This window comes from Stomoxys calcitrans, chromosome 3, assembly GCF_963082655.1.
Source record: "Stomoxys calcitrans chromosome 3, idStoCalc2.1, whole genome shotgun sequence".
Classification (NCBI taxonomy): domain Eukaryota; kingdom Metazoa; phylum Arthropoda; class Insecta; order Diptera; family Muscidae; genus Stomoxys; species Stomoxys calcitrans.
Window position 1 is genome coordinate 82,440,693 of NC_081554.1, and position 21,341 is coordinate 82,462,033.

Genomic DNA, 21,341 nt, shown 5'->3' on the forward strand with positions numbered 1-21,341 from the left:
GATCGGTGTTAAGAATAGGTCAAAAGTGTCATAGCAATTATAGTACTTGGTCGCTTTTTAAAAGTAGGTCAGAGAGCAAATATCTTCTCTGACATTAATAAAAATCTAACTAAACTTTTCTATGTTAAATAACAGTATTTGTTTTTCCTTGAAGGACTAATAATGCCATAAATATCTATTGATCTCGTCCATAACACATATGTAGATGAAACAATCTTCAAAGCCTGCCATGTTAACAAATAACTGATTAACTTCTTTCCGAACTTCCTCAAAGTTTCCTGAATATTTTGGTGTTCAGTCAAAAAGGTAAGGATTTACTTGATCTCCCTCCCTTGTCCCAAATAAACGCTAAAGCTAAACAAAAACTGCTCAGATTAATAGAGGATCCCCAAGAAGAACTTTTGGACCATATTCTGCATTCCCACTATCTTCCTTTTTTTGTGGTTATATCTTTCATAAGACTTATTTTTAACTGTCTTGTCAAATTTAGCATTATATGAAAACATTTTTTATTTTCTTTCATCATGCCACACACTTTGACTTTCCCTTCTGGGAATTATGCTTTGAAATTAAGTTTCAAGGGAAATAGTGGAAATATTATCTTACCAATGAACCATGCCATATTCTTGCACTTTTCGCCACCATTCTTTATTAGTTGAGGATTATGTAGATATTCTGCAAAAAAAAAAGAAAGAGGAATTACAAAATGAATAATGTAAAATCAATATAGTGTTATTTCTATAAAAAATGCATATTCGATATACACTTTTTCTGAGGAACTAATCTAAGGGTATAGATTTATTGGTTTTCTCGTACACTTTTAATTTTGAAGATGTGGCAAGATGTGTGAGAGAGAACAAGTAAAAGCGTGCTAAGTTCGGCCGGGGCGAATCTTATATACCCTCCACCATGGATCGCATTTGTCGAGTTGTTTTCCCGGCATCTTTTCTTAGGCTAAAAAGGAAAAAAGAAAAAAGTTGCTCTGCCATTAAAACGATATCAAGATATGGTCCAGTTCGGACCACAATTAAATTATATGTTGGAGACCTGTGTACAATTTCAGCCAATTCGTGTAAGAATTGCGCCCATTGGGGATCACGAAGTAAAATAGAGAGAACGATTTATATGGGATCTGTATCGGGCTATAGACCGATTCAGAAAATAATAAACACGTTTGTTTATGGTCATGAGAGGATGCGTCGTACAAAATTTCAGGCATATCGGATAATAATTGCGACCCCTAGGGGTCAAGAAGTCAAGATCCCAGATCGGTTTATATGGCAGCTATATCAGGTTATGAACCGATTTGAACCTTATTTGACACAGTTGTTGAAAGTAAAAATAAAATACGTCATGCAAAATTTCAGCCAAATCGGATAGGAATTGCGGCCTCTAGAAGCTCAAGAAGTCAAATCCCCAGATCTGTTTATATGACAGCTATATCAGGTTATGGACCGATTTCAACCATACTTGGCACAGTTGTTGGATATCATGACGAAATACTTCGTGCAAAAACTCATTCAAATCGGATAAGGATTGTGCCCTCTAGAGGCTCAAGAAATCAAGACCCAAGATCGGTTTATATGGCAGCTATATCAGGTTATGGACCGATTTCAACCATACTTGGTACAGTTATTGGATATGATAACAAAACACGTCGTGCAAAATTTCATTTAAATCGGATAAGAATTGCGCACTCTAGAGGCTCAAGAAGTCAAGACCCAAGATCGTTTTATATGGCAGCTATATCAAAACATGGACCGATATGGCCCATTTACAATACCAACCGACCTTCAGTTATAAGAAGTATTTGTGCAAAATTTCGAGCGGCTAGCTTTACTCCTTCGGAAGTTAGCGTGCTTTCGACAGACAGACGGACGGACGGACGGACGGACAGACGGACGGACATGGTTAGATCGACATAAAATGTCGCGACGATCAAGAATATATATACTTTATGGGGTCTCAGACGAATATTTCGAGTAGTTACAAACAGAATGACGAAATTAGTATACCCCCCATCTTATGGTGGAGGGTATAAAAATCTTAATCTTCGCATTTGTACTGAGTAAAATTTTTGATTTCTCAGACTTTTGTCACGTCTTTTTATACCCTCCACCATAGGATGGGGGGTATACTAATTTCGTCAATCTGTTTGTAACTACTCGAAATATTCGTCTGAAACCCCATAAAGTATATATATTCTTGATCGTCGCGACATTTTATGTTGATCTAGTCCGTCCGTCTGTCGAAAGCACGCTGACTTCCGAAGGAGTAAAGCTAGTCGCTTGAAATTTTGCACAAACACTTCCTATTAGTGTAGGTAATTTGGTATTGTAAATGGGCCATATCGGTCCATGTTTTGATATAGCTGCCATATAAACCGATCTTTGGTCTTGACTTCTTGAGCCTCTAGAGTGCGCAATTCTTATCCGACTGAAATGAAATTTTGCACGATGTGTTTTGTTATGATATCCAACAACTGTGCCAAGTATGGTTTAAATCGGTTCATAACTTGATATAGCTGCCATATAAAACGATCTTGGGTCTTAAATTATTAAGCCTCTAGAGTGCGCAATTCTTATCTGTTTGGAATGAAATTTTGCACGACGTGTTTGTTATGATATCCAAAAACTGTGCCAAGTATGGTTCAAATCGGTCCATAACCTGTTGCAGCTGTTATATAAACCGATCTTGGGTCTTGACTTCTTGAGCCTCTAGAGGGCGCAATTCTCATCCGATATGATTGAATTTTTGCACGAAGTATTTTGTTAAGATATCCAACAACTGTGCCAAGTATGGTTCAAATCGGTTCATAACCTCATATAGCTGTCATATAAACAGATCTGGGGACTTGACTTCTTGAGCTTCTAGAGGGTGCAATTCCAATTCGATTTGGTTGAAAGTTTGCATGATGTATTTTATTCTTACTTTCAAAAACTGTGTCTAATAAGGTTCAAATCGGTTCATTACCTTATATAGCTGCTATATTAACCGATCTGGGATCGTGACTTCTTGAGCCTCTAGAGGTCGCAATTATTATCCGATTTGCCTGAAATTTTGAACGACGGATCCTCTCATGACCATCAACATACGTGTTTATTATGGTCTGAATCGGTCTATCGCCTGATACAGCTCCCCTATAAATCTATCTCTCTATTTTACTTCATAAGCCCCCAAAGGGCGCAATTCTTATTCGAATTGGCTGACATTTTACACAGATCTTCGATATATAATTTAATTGTGGTCCAAACCGGACCATATCTTGATATCACTCTAACAGCAGGGGATCTTGACTTCTTGAGCCTCTAGAGGGAGCAATTCTCCTCCGATTTAACTAAAATTTTGCACATCGTGTTTTGGTATCACTTCCAACAACTATGCTAAGTATGGTTTAAATCGGTGCATGTTTTGATATAGCTGCCAAATAAACCGATCTTGGGTCTTGACCTCTTGAACCTCTAGAGGGCGCAATTCCCACCCGATTTGGCTTGTACAACGGCTTCTCTCATGACCTTCAACATACGTGTCTAATATGGTCTGAATCGATCATTAGCTTGATACAGCTCCCATATAAACCTATCTACCGATTTTGCTTCTTGAGCCCCTACAAGGCGCAATTCTTATCCGAATGAATTGAAATATTACACCATGACTTCTACAATGTTCAGCATTCATTTATGGTCCGAATCGGACTATAACTTGATATAGCTCCAATAGCATAACAGTTCTTATTCAATATTCTTTGATTGTCTAAAAAGAGATACCGCGCATAGAACTCGACAAATGCGATCAATGGTGGAGGGTATATAAGATTCGGCCCGGCCGATCTTAGCACGCTCTTACTTGTTATATTTTGGCCTATGCCAACCAAACAATTGAAATCTTCGATACATCGCAAAATCATAGGAAGGCTCCTTCAAGTAGTTTTGGTCTTGTGAAAGTGAAAATTATTCATTAAAATATTGACAAAATTGTTATGAACAACTGATCGGTAGGTTCGGACATCGGTAGGCGTAGCACAACTCACCGTTCCAAGTTTCAGCGAAATCGGATATTAAATGTGGCTTTTACGTATTTTTGGCCGCTCTTACCATACAGATCGACGACAATGCACTGCAGTGTGTATCAAGCGAAGGTCATTGCAATGAAAGGTGTGGTGGAATGGCTAAGATAAAATGTCAAAACGGTGATTGGCTTAAATATCTTCTCAGGCAGCCATTTAATCTCTGGGGAACACATATCCGAATTCAAAATCCACCTTTGTCTGTCGTAGATCTCTCAACGAGATGGCTGAAAAGTTCAAAATTCAACTGTTCGGAATACCGCGCCAAAAATATATTCCTGGGAATTTTAGAGAAACGAGCCAGCGAATGCCAAATGATCACAATGATTGTGAACGTTCCAAAATATGTGGCTTTACTGCCCATCAAGACATGTCTCTGTCCGATCGGTAAACATGTCGACAGACTGAAGGATGAAACGTTCGAACGGCTTTTGCTGACGTTGTGAGGACATCGAGGAAGATGAAATTATGGAAAATCTGCTGTTAATGTGTCCCACACAGGCAGTCAGAAAGAGGACCACTTAAGGCTCTCAATTTTTGAGAACTTGCTTGATTTATATTTCATTAAGGAACAGGGACAAACTTCTTACATACATATTAATAAGTATAATCCTAATGATAACGGACCTCATTTTTATAGCCGAGTCCGAATGGCATACCGTAGTACGACATCGCTTTGGAGGAAGTTTTTACATGGCATGGTACCTCACAAATGTTGCCAGCATTTGGAAGGTATTAACATCACCGACAATTCTTTTGTGATCCCACCACGATCAATTGCTTCCACATAAACCAATCCCCGATTAGTGCTGCTTAAATTTACATCTGATTTTGCAGAAATTTGGCACTTAGTGTACATAGTGTACCCTTCATCTAAGTTTAAATTTTTCGCAGAACCAATGGTGATGGGTTTCCATGATTCAGCCTGGCAGAACCCAAACGTTTGATGATCCCTAACTTGAATTACTCAACATGTTATTTTATATTAACCATTTGTTGATTAAAAACAAATATTGGATTAGCCAGTCAAAAAGACAGCGTACAAAAAAAATACATAAAATATGTGGATATTCATCGTTGAAGCAAACACAATTGCATTAATACATGCTACTTTTTACTTTTGAGTAAAAACGGAAATTTAATCTGGGAAAAAATGCAAAATCCTATTTATGCAAGCAAAATGTTAATTTAAAATGTGAATGAAACTTTTTTGTTGTTCATAAAGTTGAATTTATTTTCTTTTGTAAAAATAATTAAAGCAATGCTTTTTCAGAAATAATGGAATAAAACCATCTATGCAAACATTTTATGTCAAAAAACAAATGTTAATGGTCAATATCATTCATGCGTATGCATACATTAACGTTAGCAATTTATTGTGATGCAACAATTGCGTTTTCTCTCTATGCATATTCATTGTATATGCGAATTTAAAAGCCAATACAATGGCACTTATTTACGTGTGAGTGAGCAGTATGAAATATTCCAATGAGAAACTCTCACACATTTCGAAAAGGACATATTATTTTAACATTTAACAGGAAGATATTGCGCAAATTAAATTCACAGAACAGGATATTTGATTTAAGGTTTATGCATATGAGCAACCGGAGCGCAGAGATTTGCATATCTGGCTATAATGCTGAAAGTCTAGGTTCGAAACCTGGTGAGAACAGCAGAAAAAGTTTTTCAGCTATGACTTCCCCTCCTAATGATGGCGACATTTGTGAGGTATTTAGCCATGCATAGAAGTCATTTAAAAATGTCTCTTCAAATAGGTCTCGCATTGCGGCACGCCATTCACACTCGGCTATAAAAAAGAAGCCCCTTGTCATTGAGCTAAAATTTGAATCGGACAGCACTCAGTGATATGCAAAATTGCAAATTTTGCCCATGAACATTCCACTAAGGAGCAGGGACAAACTTCTCACATATCATTGAGTGCAGTCCGATTCATATTTAAACTCAAAGATATGGGCCTTCTTTTTATAGCCTAGTCCGAACGGCGTGTTGCAGTGCGACACCTCTTTGGAGAGAAGTTAAAATTGGCATAGTACCTCACAAATGTTGCCAGCATTAGGAGGGGAAAACCACCGCTAAAAGTTTTTTCTGATGGTTCCGCCAGGATTCGAACCCAAGCGTTTAGCGTCATAGGCGGACATGCTAACCTCTGCGCTACGGTGGCCTCCGATATGTAAATTTGAATATAATGGAAGGTATCCAGATTTTGTATCCACCATCATAGGATGGAGGCTATACTTATCTAGTCATTCTGTGTGTTACACCTCGAAAAATTGACCCGAGACCCTTTAAAGTATTTATATTATTAAACGTCTTGACATTCGGAGTCGATCTAGCCATGTCCTTCCGTCCGTCAGTCGAAATCACGACAGCGTTCGAGCGAATCCCAAAAACACCCCTTCAAACCGTTTTTATACCCACCACCGAAGGATGGGGGCATATTCATTTTGTCATTCCGTTTTCAACACATCGACATATCCATTTCAGACCCTATAAAGTAAATATATTCTTGATCAGCCTAAAAATCTAAGACGATCTAGACATGTCCGTCCGTCTGTCCATATGTCTGTTGAAATCACGCTACAGTCTTTAAAAATAGAGATATTGAGCTGAAACTTTGCACAGATACTTCTTTTGTCCATAAGCAGGTTAAATTCGAAGATGGGCTATATCGCACTATATCTTAATATAGCCCCCATATAGACCGATCCGCCGATTTAGGGTCTTAGGCCAATAAAAGCCACATTTATTATCCGATTTTGTTGAAATTTGGGACAGCGAGTTGTGTTAGGCCATTCGACATCGTTCGTCAATTTGGCCCAGATCGGTTCAGATTTGGATATAGCTATCATATAGACCGATCCACCGATTTAGGTTCTTAGGCCCATAAAAGCCACATATATTATGCGATTTTGCTGAAATTTGGGACAGTGACTTGTGTTAGGTCCTTCGACATCCTTCGTCAATTTGGCCCAGATCGGTTCAGATTTGGATATAGCTATCATATAGACCGATCCACCGATTTAGGTTCTTAGGTCCATAAAAGCCACATTTATTATCCGATTTTGCTGAAATTTAGGACAGTGAGTTGTGTTAAGCCCTACGATATTCTTCGTTAATTTGGCTCAGATCGGTTCAGATTTGGACATAGCTGTCATATAGACCGATCCTCCGATTTAGGGTCTTAGGCCCATAAAAGACACATTTATTATCCGATTTTGCTGAAATTTGGTACAGTTAGTTGCGTTAGGCTCTTCGACGTCCTTCAGCAATTTGGTCCAGATCGTTCCAGATTTGGATATAGCTGCCATAAAGACCGATTTCTCGGTTTTAGGTTTTAGGGCCATAAAAGGCGCATTTAGTATCCGATTTTGCCGAAATTTGAGACAGTGAGTTGCGTTAGGCTCTTTGACGTCCTTCGTCAATTTGGCCCAGATCGGTGCAGATTTCATTATAGCTGCCATATAGACCGATCTCTCGGTTTTAGGTTTTGGGGCCATAATATGCGTATTTATTGTCCAATTTTGCCGAGATTTGGGACAGTGAATTGTTTTAAGCTCTTCGACGTTCTTCTTCAATTTGGCCTACATTGGTGTAAATTTAAATATAGCTTCCATATAGAACGATCTCTCGATTTAAGGTTGGGGCCCATAAAACGCGCATTTATTGTCCGATTTCGCCCAGATTTGAGACAGTTCGTTGTGTTAGGCCCTTCGGCAATTTGGCCCGAATCGGTCCAGATTTGGATATAGCTGCCATATAGACCGATCTCTCGGTTTTAGGTTTTGGGGCCATAATATGCGTATTTATTGTCCAATTTTGCCGAGATTTGGGACAGTGAGTTGCGTTAGGCTCTTCGACGTCTTTCTTCAATTTTGCCCAGATCGGTGCAGATTTGAACATAGCTGCCATATAGACCGATCTCTCGATTTAAGGTTTTGGGCCCATAAAAGTCGCACTTATTGCCCGATTTCGCCGAAATTTGGGACAGTGAGCTAAGTTAAGCCCCTCAACATACTTCTGCAATATGGCACAGATCGATGGTCCAGATTTGGATATAGCTGCCATAAAGACCGATCTCTCGATTTAAGGTTTTTGGGCCCATAAAAGGCGCATTTATTGTCCGATTTTGCCGAAACTTGGGACGGTGAGCTGTGTAAGGCCCTTCGACATTATTCTTCAATTGGCTCAGATCAGTCCATAATTGGGTATTGCTGCCATTTAGACCGATCTGTCGATTTAAGGTTTTGGGCCCATAAAAGGCGCATTTATTGTCCGATTTCGCACAAATTTGGGACAGTGAGTTGTGTTAGGCTCTTCGACATTTTTCTGCAACTTGGCCCAAATCGGTCCAGTTTTGGATATAGCTGCCATGTAGACCGATATCTTGATTTTAAGTCTTGGCCCCATAAAAGGCGCATTTATAATCCGTTTTCTCTGAAATTTGACACAGTGACTTTTGTTTGGCTTTTCGACATCCGTGTCGTATATGGTTCAGATCGGATTTTTTCAGATATAGCTGCTAAATAGGCGAATATTTTGTTATATAAAATTGAACAATGACTTGTACTTATTAGTATTTGTTCCAAATCGGATCATATTTCGACATAACTGCTATGGGACATAAGGTATGCCCGGATTTTGACAAAAGGTGGTTTACATATATACCCGAGGTGATGGGTATCCAAATTTCGGCCCGGCCGAACTTAACGCCTTTTTACTTGCTTTTTTTGATTAATAATGGAGTTTTTAGTAATTTAGCATAAAGTCCAATTAATGTCATTGCTTGATAGTGAGCAAGAAGTCTCAATTTAAGTACGATTTGAATTCAATTTGGAACAGAGAGTCATATTGCACACCTACGCACTTGTGCCAAATTTAAAAATATCAAACCCGACCATATTTGGATATAGCTGTCTTGTAAACCGATCTCCAAATTAAGGTATGAAGCTCATAACGCCGCATTTATGACCCGATTCTCTGTGTTTTCATATTAAGTCTCCTGGCATTCGAACCGAACCGAACATGGTTCAGTTGGGATCAAATTTGGATATGTCTGCCATAATGACCGATCTCCCAATATAGGGTTTTGGACACGTAAGAGGCGCACTTGTTATTCGATTTCGCCGAAATTTGGAACAGAGATTTTTGTTAGTTAACTCAATTGACTTTACAAGCAGAGTATATCTCCCTAAGCCAAGGTGCCAGTCTGTCGGACACAGCTTGTAATTCAACCGATGATATATCATCAGGGCCTGGCGATTTAAAGTAGTCAAAACTTTTTTATCGTCCAAAGAATTTTCGGTTCAGACACAATTTCCACAACAATCTCTGAAGATTGCATATCAGTGAAAACCTCCTCTGGTCCAACGATGTCTGTTGGAAAGTTTGCAGGATATGACTTGACTCTCGACATTGCAGGGGAATTACATAGCAATCGGTTCAGATTTGTAAATATTGGGTTGCCCAAAAAGTAATTGCGGATTTGTTAAAAGAAAGTAAATGCATTTTTAATATTTAGCTCTCATATACACATATAGGCCGATTTTCACTCTTAGAGCCACTGCATGCGCATTTATTAACCAATCTTCCCAAAATTTTGCAAAACGCTTTCCGATTACGACAATACTTAGTAAGTTTAGACGAAATCGGTTCAGATTTAGATATAGTTCCCATAACATCGTCAGATTTTGGATAATTTGCTATAATGTTGTCATTTGTAAACCGTTGTTATTACAGTTTCTTCATATATGTTCGAAATTTGCCCATCTGAAAACATCTGCCGTGGTCCATCAAATTTGGGTCAGAATTAGATATAGCTCTCACTTTTTACTTAAAGGGTGGGTGTAGAGTATTACACAGTCGGCCCCGCCCTATTTTTGCTGGTTTTGAAATAAAAATTACCTTTGTGCCTCTCCATCCCAAAGGTATGTACGCTTTGCTGATACAAGCAGAGTATATCTCCCTAAGCCAAGGTGCCAGTCTATCGGACACAGCTTGTAATTCAACCGATGATATATCATCAGGGCCTGGCGATTTAAAGTAGTCAAAACTTTTTTATCGTCCAAAGAATTTTCGGTTCAGACACAATTTCCACAACAATCTCTGAAGATTGCATATCAGTGAAAACCTCCTCTGGTCCAACGATGTCTGTTGGAAAGTTTGGCAGGATATGTGTATCATCCAATGTTCCAGTGTTTCTTTAATAGACATTGTGCATACATTCTCAGACTTCTGAATGTATCCTAACGTAAAATGTTTCGAGGACAGGATGTTGTTTAGCCGTGAGTCCTCTACAGAGCATTTTTCAGTTCGCCCTTGTATTTCCTAAGCTCATTCTTTTTGACGGCTTAGTCGTGTGGTGCCATTGTGACTTTTGCCCTATTGAAGAGTTCTCTGCAACCCTTCCTGAGACTAACGAGTTCTTGGGTTCATCAAGGCGGTTGCTATTTGCCGTTTGGTTTGGCTCTAGACCATGCTGACATTAGTGAATCATGGAGGGCCCTCGTAATCCGCTTGACTATTATGTCTATGTCCTCGCCGATTCCACTTCCTTTTCAGATCTAAAGTGGATAGTCGTGCCACGTGCCACGCCACTATGGACATACACAGTAGTATGACTTATTGAGCTCCTAGATACCTCAATGTTCATCCGATTTGGCTGAAATATGGAACAAAACTTGGATTCGTACTTCCAACATCAGTGCCGAATATTATTCGAATCAGTCAATAAACTGATATTGCCCCCAAACAAACCGATTTCCCAGATTAAGCTTCTAGAAGCCTCAATTTTTATCTAATTTGGCACATATGTTTTGACCATGTCATACATGTCAATTATGATCCCAATCGTTCTATATACTCATAAAGGCCCCCACATAAACCGATCTCAAAATTTGATTTCTGGAGCTCCTAGAGGCCTCAATTTTCACCCGATTTGGCGGAAACTGAACACAAAGACTTCTACTATTCCTTCCAGCGTGCGTGCCATGTATGATCCGAATCGGTCTATATACTGATATAGGCCCCTTAAATACAGATTCCCCAATATGACTTCTTAAGACCATAGAAGCTGCACTTCCCGATTTGGTTGTTGTAAAATAATTGAAATTCGAACTGAACTTATAACATTTTTAGGCGGCGTAAACGGTCGTTATTTCCATAGTTTGATGTATTACGGGATGGTCTAAAGAGAACATTTATGTTAAATCAAAATAAAACAAGTAAAAAGGCGTTAAGTTAGGCCGGGCCGAACTTTGGATACCCACCACCTCGGGTATACCACCACTTTTCATCAAAATCCGGAGAAAATTGCATACTTTATGTCTTATGAAAGGGGCATTTACCTTTTTTGGGGCCAAACTTTAAATCGAGATATCGGTCATGGCAGCTATATGCAAATCTTCATCGTTCTAGACCAAATTGCAGAAATATGTGGAGGGGCTTAACTTAACTTTGTCCCAAATTTCGGCAACACCTTTTATGGGCCCAAAACATTAAATCGAGAGATCAGTCTATATGACAGCTATATCGAAATCTGTACCGATCTGAGTGAAATTGAAAAAAGATGTCGAAGGGCCTAACACAACTCACTATCCCAAATTGCGGCGACATCGGAACATAAATGCACTTTTTATGGGCTCAAACCCTAAAACCGAGATATCGGTCTATATGGCTGCTATATCCAAATCTGGACCGATCTGAACAAAATTGATGAAGGATGTCGAAGGGTCTAATACAGCTCCTTGTCCCAAATTTCAGCAAAATCAGATAATATAAATGCCTTTTATGGGTCTAAGACCCTAAATTGGAGGATCGGTCTATATGGCAGCTATATCCAAATCCGAACCGATCTGAGCCAAATTGACGAAACATGTCGAAGGGGGTAACATAACTCCTTGTCCCAAATTTCAGCAAAATCGGATAATAAAATGTGGCTTTTATGGGCCTAATACCCTAAATCGGGGGATCGGTGTATGGGTAGCTATATCCAAATCCGAACAGATCTGAGCTAAATTGACGAAGGATATCGAAGGGCGTAACACAACTCACTGTTTCAAATTTCAGCAAAATCGGATAATAAATGTGGCTTTTATGGGCCTAAAACCCTAAATCGGAGGATAGGTCTAGATGGCAGCTATATCCAAATCTGAACCGATCTGGGCCAAATTGACGAAGGATGTCGAAGGGCCTAACACAACTCCTTTTACGAAATTTCAGCAAAATCTGATAGTAAATGTGGCTTTTATCGGAAATGTATATTTCGATGTGTTGCAAACGGAATGACAAAATGAATATACCCCCATCCTATGGTGGAGGGTATAAAAAAATGTCTTTTTTATTTGTATAACACACACTCACACAAAGTCAAGTAAGATTTGATTTTCCTGGTCAAAGGTAATATTAATTGGTTCTGGTTATTCGTTTTCTTTTGCATTGATTGAGCATGTGGATGCCAGTAAACAAGCGAACATGTCCAAAAAGTGATAATTTTCGAACACTACCATATTATTGACAAATAAAAGATGAATTATTCTTTGTCATTGAACTTTCTATCTTTGGTTGTGCGTTCTCTATGGTTCAGGATCCGTTCGTTCCTACCGCATGCTTCTTTTTTTTATAAAAAAAAAAAACAAGATGGCGATAATTGCATAATGTGAGGGTAAATGGAAGAAAAAGAGTTCAACAAAGAGTTTGTGCTCAAAACGATATGGGTCAGTGACTTGTGGGTGATGGATTGATTGATTGCTTTGCGTTAACTGTGTGCGAGTTGGTTTTTCATACATGACCAATTTTGTTTGACAATGCGCTTGTAATGAAAGCATAATTGGCACATGTCTGGCAGGCGAACGAACGGTTTCAAATAGACATCAGCCTTTTCATAAAATTACCGGAACAAAAATATTTGATTGATTCCCTGGATTTTGTGAATCATCACCAACTAACCTCTTTATTGAAAGATTTAACTAATGGTGATGCCATTTAGACCACAGAAGTCACAAATTTGTGTATATATTTTCACAATTTGTGTCAGTTCCCAAGCAAAATTAACCTTTTGTATAGTAATAAAACTTCAATCATCAAGCCTGTATCGAAAGAGAAACAAAAAATTCATTAAAATCTTATGCTGCCAAATTTATTTGGAGTTTCTATGCCCAATAGTTTTAGGCTGTCTTAAGGTTGATATATACAAATTAGCCGGACAGACAGAAGTTTTTATACTACTCTAGGCTGGAAGAAGTCTTTATACTACTCTAGGCTGGAAGAAGTCTTTATACCACTCTAGGCTGGTATTTCGATTATGCAATTTCCATCGTCCTGGCATTTAAAGTCGATCTAGCCATGTCCTTCCATCTGTCTATTCCATTAACTATAGCATATGGATGAGGTTTTATCAACTTTAAATTTTCCACAAATATTTCTCAATTGTGTAGTCGTTTGTTAATTGTAAAATTGATAATGGCTGTGCGAGAAAATATTTAGAGCAATCGGACAATATGCATTAAATACTGCCTTGGCTATCGAGCGTACATCAGAGCCACATCTTGGGCAAATATTAAGCAATTTGCCTAACCACAATGGCATTAAAGATAGCATTAAATATAGTGTATCAGATAGTATCGTTCTAAGTGCGGCTGTGATGTACAAACAGGCCATCCTTAGGATCCATCATAGTAACGAACAGTAAACTAGATTAGGTTAGGCTGAAAAGAGGGTGCGGATATTAATCTACCCCATGTCTCTATGGACATACACCTAAGCCACTAATCGGGTTTTTTTTTGCACTCTAAATACTAAACAAGTAACAAGTAAGTGCGTGCTAAGTTCGACCGGGCCGAATCTTTTATACCCTCCACCATTGATCGCATTTGTCGAGTTCTATGCGCGGTATCTCTTTTTAGACAAACATAGAATATTGAATAAGAACTGTTATGCTATTGGAGCTATATAAAACTATAGTTCGATTCGGACCATAAATGAATGCTGAACATTGTACAAGTCATTGTGTAATATTTCAGTTCATTCGGATAAGAATTGCGCCTTGTAGGGGCTCAAGAAGCAAAATCGGAAGATAGGTTTATATGGAAGCTGTATCAAGCTATTGATCGATTCAGACCATATTAGACACGTATGTTGAAGGTCGTGATAGAAGCCGTTGCACAAAATTTGTGCCAAATCGGATGAGATTGTGCCATCTAGAGGTTCAAGAAGTCAAGATCCCAGATCGGTTGATATGGTAGCTATATCAGGTTCTATACCGATTAACGACATACTAAGTACAGTTATTGGAAGTCATAACAAAACACCTCATGCAAAATTTCAGCCAAATCGGATGAGAATTGCGCGCTCTAATGGCTCAAGAAGTCAAGATCCACGATCGGTTTATATGACAGATATACCAGATTATGAACCGATTTGCGCCATACTAAGCACAATTGTTGAAAGTGGTACCAAAACACTATGTGCGAAATTTCAGTCAAATCGGAGGAGAATTGCGCCTTATAGAGGCTTAAGAAGTCAAGACCCAAGATCGGTTTATATGACAGCTATACCAGGTAATGAACCGATTTGGACCATACTTCGCACAGTTGTTGGAAGTGATATAGAAACACGATGCGCAAAACTTCAGTCAAATCGGATAAGAATTCCGCCTTCTAAATGCTCAAGAAGTCAAGACCTAAGATCCGTTTATATGGCAGCTAGATCAGGTTATGGACCGATTTATACCATACTTCGCACAGTTGTTGGAAGTGGTATCAAAATATTATGTGCTATCGCTATCGCTCTGAGGCATGCCGTTCGGGCTCGTCTATAAAAGAAGGTGCCTTATCCTTGAGCTTAAACTTGAATCGAACAGCACTCATTGATATATGAGAAGTCTGCCCCCATTCCTTAAAGGAATGTTCATGAGCAAATTTGCAATTTGCATATGCATTACTGGCTGGCTTTCCTATATATGACAAATGCTTTAGGGATACCACCTTCAAGCCTTATGTTGTTGGTTGAAGCCGTTCCTGCGCAGAAAAAGAGTCTCATGGTGGTATGTGATGCCAATGTTCATCACAAGGTATGAGCAAGTTCAGATATCAACGAAAAGGGGTGAGCTACTTATCGAATAAAGAAAATGAATCGAACTTTATTACCAGGAACAGGAAGTAGGTACTAGATGTTACCTCTATATCAGAGGATATCAGCGAAATTATAGATAACTAGAATATGTTGGATGACCACAGCTTCTCTGATCATCTTTAATTAGTTTCAGTCTTTGAGACAATGCTGCAGAAGTGGTAACTCGGCTAAACAAAAAAAGGAAGTGGGAACTGTAGAGGACTTAGACAAGATGTTTTAGAGGATCCTGAAAGATTAAAGCATAAAGCCAAACAAAGTGGTAAACAGCGACTACAATGGTGGACCCCAGAACTTGATATTGAAGGTGCTTTCAATAATGTAGAACGGACGTCAATCATGATTAATCTGGAGTTTCTAGGCATCCAGACTACCGTAAGAAAGTTCATAAATAACTTAATTACTAAAAAATACATTATGGCAGATTTGAGATCTGTCCATCTAAAAAGATTGGTCAGCAAAGGAACACCTCAAGGGGGTGTACTTTCTCCTCTACTCTGTTATATAGTCTTTAACAATATTCTATTGTGTCTAGAGGAAAAAGGTGTAATAGTGGTAGCGTATGCTGATGACATGGCAATTGCGGTAAGGGAAAAGTTCCCAACCACTCTTAGATACATACTTTATGAAGATCTACGTGCGGCAGCGATGTGGGCTACCGAAAGTGATTTGGGATTAAATTCGTCGAAGACGGATGTTGTTCTTTTCAGCAGGAGATACAATTTATTCACAGTGGCAACTGTCTCCTTGGTTGAAGGGAATGTTTCATTTACAAAAACGCAAAATCTCTTGGTAGTTTGGTGGACCAGAAATTTAACTACAAATCCAACATTTTGGAAAGGCATGAAAGGAACTCTTGCCCTGTACACCTGCAAGAGAGCCATTGGCAAAAGTTGCATTTGGTGTATACTGAAGTTGACGGATCTATAAAGCTATATGGTGTTGTGGTCTGCATGACGGCGCTTCAAAAGTCCACCTACTATTCGGTTCTAAGCCGGATCCATAGGATGGCTTGATTGTACATCATAGCCGCAGTGAGGGCGACACCGTTTGATGCAGTTGGGCTAGAGTTTGGCTTTGGCAATGCGACGACTGAGGACACTTTTTTTTATCCTTGATGTGTGTGGCTGTGTGGATTACACATTGCCTGAGCCGTCATTCAATAAATAGTACAGCACCACCATTCCTGTTTGAACCGATTAGAACAACAATATCCCTGGTTACGTAAACTTCTTCACTGATGGATCCTAACTATATGACTAGGTGGGCTTTGGGGTCTACTCCGAAGAACTAGGACTGGTCATACCAAGAAGGTTACCAGACCACTGTAGTGTATATCAAACGGAGAGATAAAGAAGTGGTGGACTCGCTAAGATTCAATGTCACAATCACGATTGTCATGAATATCCATTAAATCTTTGGGGAATATATTTCTGAATTCAAAAACCACTCTCACCTGTCGCAGTTCTGTCAACCAAGTGGCTGAACAGTTCAAAAATCAATTGTTCTGGGTGCCAGGCCACAGAGACATCCCAGGGAATTGTAGGGCAGACAAACTTGCTAGAGTAGGAACTACTTTTATATATTTAAGGGGAACTGGAAGCTGTAGGTTACTAGCGACATATAAGATAAGTTTTTAGGATCTAGTACGAAGGACAACTAATGATAGATTGTCACACAGTTCTGGTTGTGAACAACCCAAAATGCCCAATCCAGACTTGGAGATGTCTACCGTTTTGCTGTCGCAGGCCAGAACAGATGTTTCAGTCATTGTATCCGTTATGACAGGTCATTGTCTAATCGAAAAGCATGCTTACAAACTGAAGGTTATGAGTAACGACATTTGCTGAAGCTGTGAGGAAGTCAAGGGAGAAGGGACTATAGAACATTTGCAGTATGTGTGTTGTTCGAATTACAGGGTGTAATCATTCGCAAGTGATTGAGTTTTTTAAAGCGATCTGGAGGTTCAACGATTGAAACTAGAAGGAATCTTCTTTCTTCTGTTCCAGTCAGACACCTAAGTGATTTCGTTGGAATATCGTGATATCTGTGGTATCACACTGAATGAAAACTGTGGGCAACAAATTGGAAGACCTTTCTCTTTAAATTTCGCCCAAAAATCCATTCGTTGTAATATTTTTCCTACGTTGGTATGACTGTCGGGGGCATATGTGTACATCAAAGAAATCATTAGAGTTTTGTATTTCTGAAATACAACAAGTGCATTCGGTGAGTTTCACAATGAGTGAAATTATTCAATGAAGAAGTTCCGTTAAATTTTGTTTACGGAGTAAACTTTCTGATGCCGAAAGGTTCAGAATGTTGCAAAAGGCCTTCGCAGCTAATTGTATGTCGCAAGCAAGTGTTTCTGATTGGTTCGAATGATTTAAAAAGGGTCGAGAACCCTCTGACGACGAACCACGTCCAGGCTGGCCATTCACCTCATAATCAACATGCCAAACAAATCAAAAACAAATAAAAGGGTTCATAGTTCGGCCGGTTCGAATCTCATAAACCCTCCACCATGGATCGCGTTTGTCAAGTTCTTTGCACGATATCTTTTTATAGGCAAACAAAGGTTAACGGATAAGTACTGGGGCCTTACTTTCAGCCAAATCGGATAAGAATTGCGCCCTATAGTCGCTCAAGAAATAAAATCAAGAGATCTGTTTATGTGGGAGCTATACCAGTTTATGTACTGATTCGGACCACATTTAACACGTATTTCAGCCAAATCGGATAAGAATTGCGCGATCTAGTGGCTTAAGAAGTATAATCGGGAGATCGGTTTATATGGGACCTGTATCAAGTTATGAACCGATTTAGACAATACTTGGCATAGTTATTGGAAATCAAAACAAACAAATAAACTGCAAATTTTGCCCTATGAACATTCCACTAAGGAACAGGGGCAAACTTCTCACATATCAATGAGTGCAGTCCGATTCAAGGTTTAAGCTCAATGATAAGGGGCCTCCTTTTTATAGCCGAGTTCGAACGGCGTGCCGCAGTGCGACACCTCTTTGAAGAGAAGTTTTACATGGCATAGTACCTCACAAATGTTGCCAGTATTAGGAGGGGAAAACCACCGCTGAAAATTTTTTCTGATGGTCTCGCCAGGATTCGAACCCAGGCGTTCAGCGTCATAGGCGGACGTGTTAACCTCTGCGCTACGCACCTAATGCAAAATTTCAGCCAAATCTGGTAATAATTGCGGCTCAAGAAGTCAAGATCCGAGAGTGGTTAATATGGGTGCTGCATCAGGATAAAAACCGATTTGGACCATATCACGATTAACAGTCAGAAACCTAAGTGATATCGTTGGAATATCGAAGGGATCTGTGAGAGGCATTTTAAATGCTCATTTGGCTCTTGGCTTCCAGGCTAGGTTTTCTCTTATGTGTGCGAATTTAAGAAATCATTGAGTCAAAAAGGAACTGATTTGAGCAGATGTGTGATGATCAAATCATGATGAGTACAATAATACTAGAGAATGTCAAACCAATGAAAATGTCAAATTGCTCCTGTAAAAACTTAGTGTTGCCTAGGATGGAAACTTATAATGCAGCCCTCGTATACTCCTCGTAGTTATTATGGAATTTTAAATAATTTTCTCGAAATTTGATGACCATTATTTTATCCACTGAAGTTCATCAAAATCGGTTCAGAATTAAATATAGCGTCCAATTTCCTCTTATAGGGTAGAACTTAGTACGCACCACCCGACTTTTGCCGTTTCTTACTTGTTTTTAATTGAATGGGTTACCGCTTAGTATTCCGTACATTTTTTCATCTCATATGACCACTGTGCCACACCAAAACTTGGCAAAGATAAATTCCACATTTTAATACGCAATTCCTGAAAGTATCCTTGGAGATGGTAAAATAAAGCGGCAAACAAAGTGGCAAAGAAAACGGTAACAAAAAATAACAATAAAGTTGATGACTTTCAAAGTCCAATCGCAATATGCAGCATATTTCCATCATCTTTCTTTCAACTTTTGGCGTCAAATTCAAACTTGCCTGGTGACTGCTAGGGGCAAACTAAATTTTCAACTGTTGTCTTTGGTAGTAGTTGAAGACAATCTTTCTTGTTTGAGCTTAATCAGTGTTATTGAAAAAGTTTTACTCCACCGAGAGGATATTGTTCATAGGATGTGGCGGCTAATGGATATGAGTCACACATTCATACAAAACACACATACTTGCAAACAAAGTCAAACCTAAGAAGAAGAAACTCTTTCTTTAATTTTGTAGTGTTTTTTTTTTTCTTTTCTTTTCTTGTGAGTATATAAATGACACAATACAAATGCGTTGGAAGAGGTTACAGAGGTTGCCACACAGCAAGACCTACAATTAATGAATGACATTCTCAATTCCAAGTACACACAACAAGTGAAATAATGCCAATTAAAGAAGAAATCTTTAATAAAAGCGAATAAATTCATATGTGGCCTAGAAATCTTGTTTGCGCAAATATGCCGCACATAAAGTTTTTCAACCACAATTATTTCTCTAATTGCTGTTTGCTACATCCTTTCTTTTGATTTCCTTCGTTTTTCAATTTTATATCTTATGGGACCTAGAGGGCTAATAAAGTTGACCACAAATTACAGCATTTCAATCTCAAACACGCATAGATATTGTAGAACATGGAGAAATCGAACTTATAACCATACTTTCAGTCTCTATTGCTCATGTGTTTACTGAAATTAGTTTGTCAATACCTATTGAAAGACAGAGGTCAAATACATTGTACACTGCCAGGCAGATAATTTTGTCCATTTCGAAACTTTTGGTAGAACAGGAAATACACATATCATGCAGAATAGACAAAATACGTTGTACATAGATTGTCAAGTCATTCTCAATATGCTGAGATCATATTACACTATAATAGTTTCAATTTAGTGGACTAGGAGGTTGTCATTAATATGGGCTCATTGGCAATTGTTAACGAAATTAGAACTTAGTAAAGAATTCTTTAGGCGAATCTTCAAAACGCCAGTATCTTATAAAACTAAAAGCTACCTGGTGCAAGAATACCAGATAGTTTTTAGTTCCTTCCTTCCCTTTTCGATGGAAGGTCCTTTTCGTTTAGTCCTAATCGTTTGTCATCTTCTTATCTTCTTTTTATATATAACCAGTAAGGAAAGGCAAAAGTTGGGTGGGGCCGACTATATAATACCCTACACCTACCCTACAATTATAAATTCGGGCAATATATAAATGTATATGTTTATGAGAGCTATATCTAAATATTTTCACTCGATCTGTTTAAAAGTCGGCTCTATTAAACAGATCGTGTGAAAATTGTTGTTACTACGGCCATATAAGTACAAATTCGGGGATAAATATGTATGGGTGCTGCATCCAAATCTGAACCGATTTTGATGAAATCTTGCACATGTGTTAAGATCAGCAACAAAACAGTCCGCGCCAAATTTTGTACAGATCGGTTAAAAATTGTAGCTACTTCGGCTATTTAAGTGCAAATCGGGCGATACATATAAATGGGAGCTATATCTAAATCTAAATCGATTTTGATGAAATATTGCAAATATGTTAAGATCAGAATCGAAACAGTCCGTGTCAAGTTTTATGCAGATCGCTTGAAAATTGTAGCTACTGCCGCCATTTAAGTGCAAATCGGGCGATACATATATATGGGGGCTATATCTAAATCTGAACCGGTGTATTTTTAAGGCGAAGTCACCGCCCCATCCCCCAAAACACCCCCCAAACCGGTCATGTTTGCCGACTATGGAAAAATGGAGCTCAAATGAAGGGTATTTGAGAGTATACCATGAATCTGACATAAAAATTCGGGATCAACTGTCTAGGGGACGTTTTACCATCATAACAACCCCCAAATAGTATGTATTTGTTCACCAAGACAATTTGGGTCTTCAAGACAGTAGAGCTCGCTATTCATAGTATTAGCGCCTATACATATTTGCTGCCTTTTTCAATAGGGGGTTTAAGTGAATGGTATTTGAGATTTGAAACCGAATTTGATATCCAATTTTGAGGCCAATGGCAATATGGGGTTCAAATATTTGAGAAGAGAGCACGTTGTTGATATATTTTCAGGGCTTTGTGATTGGGGGACCATCCCAATCCACAA

General features: G+C 38.7%; 1 long non-coding RNA gene across 1 annotated transcript in view; it reads right to left on the reverse strand.

Annotated features, from left to right (window-relative positions):
• Window positions 1-618: 618 nt before the first annotated feature.
• LOC106081913 (uncharacterized) overlaps window positions 619-21,341 on the reverse strand; it is a 128,799-nt gene continuing 108,076 nt past the window's right edge. Inside the window, exon 4 of the long non-coding RNA XR_001220425.2 lies at window positions 619-675. This is a non-coding gene — a long non-coding RNA (uncharacterized LOC106081913). The remainder of the gene's footprint in view (window positions 676-21,341) is intronic.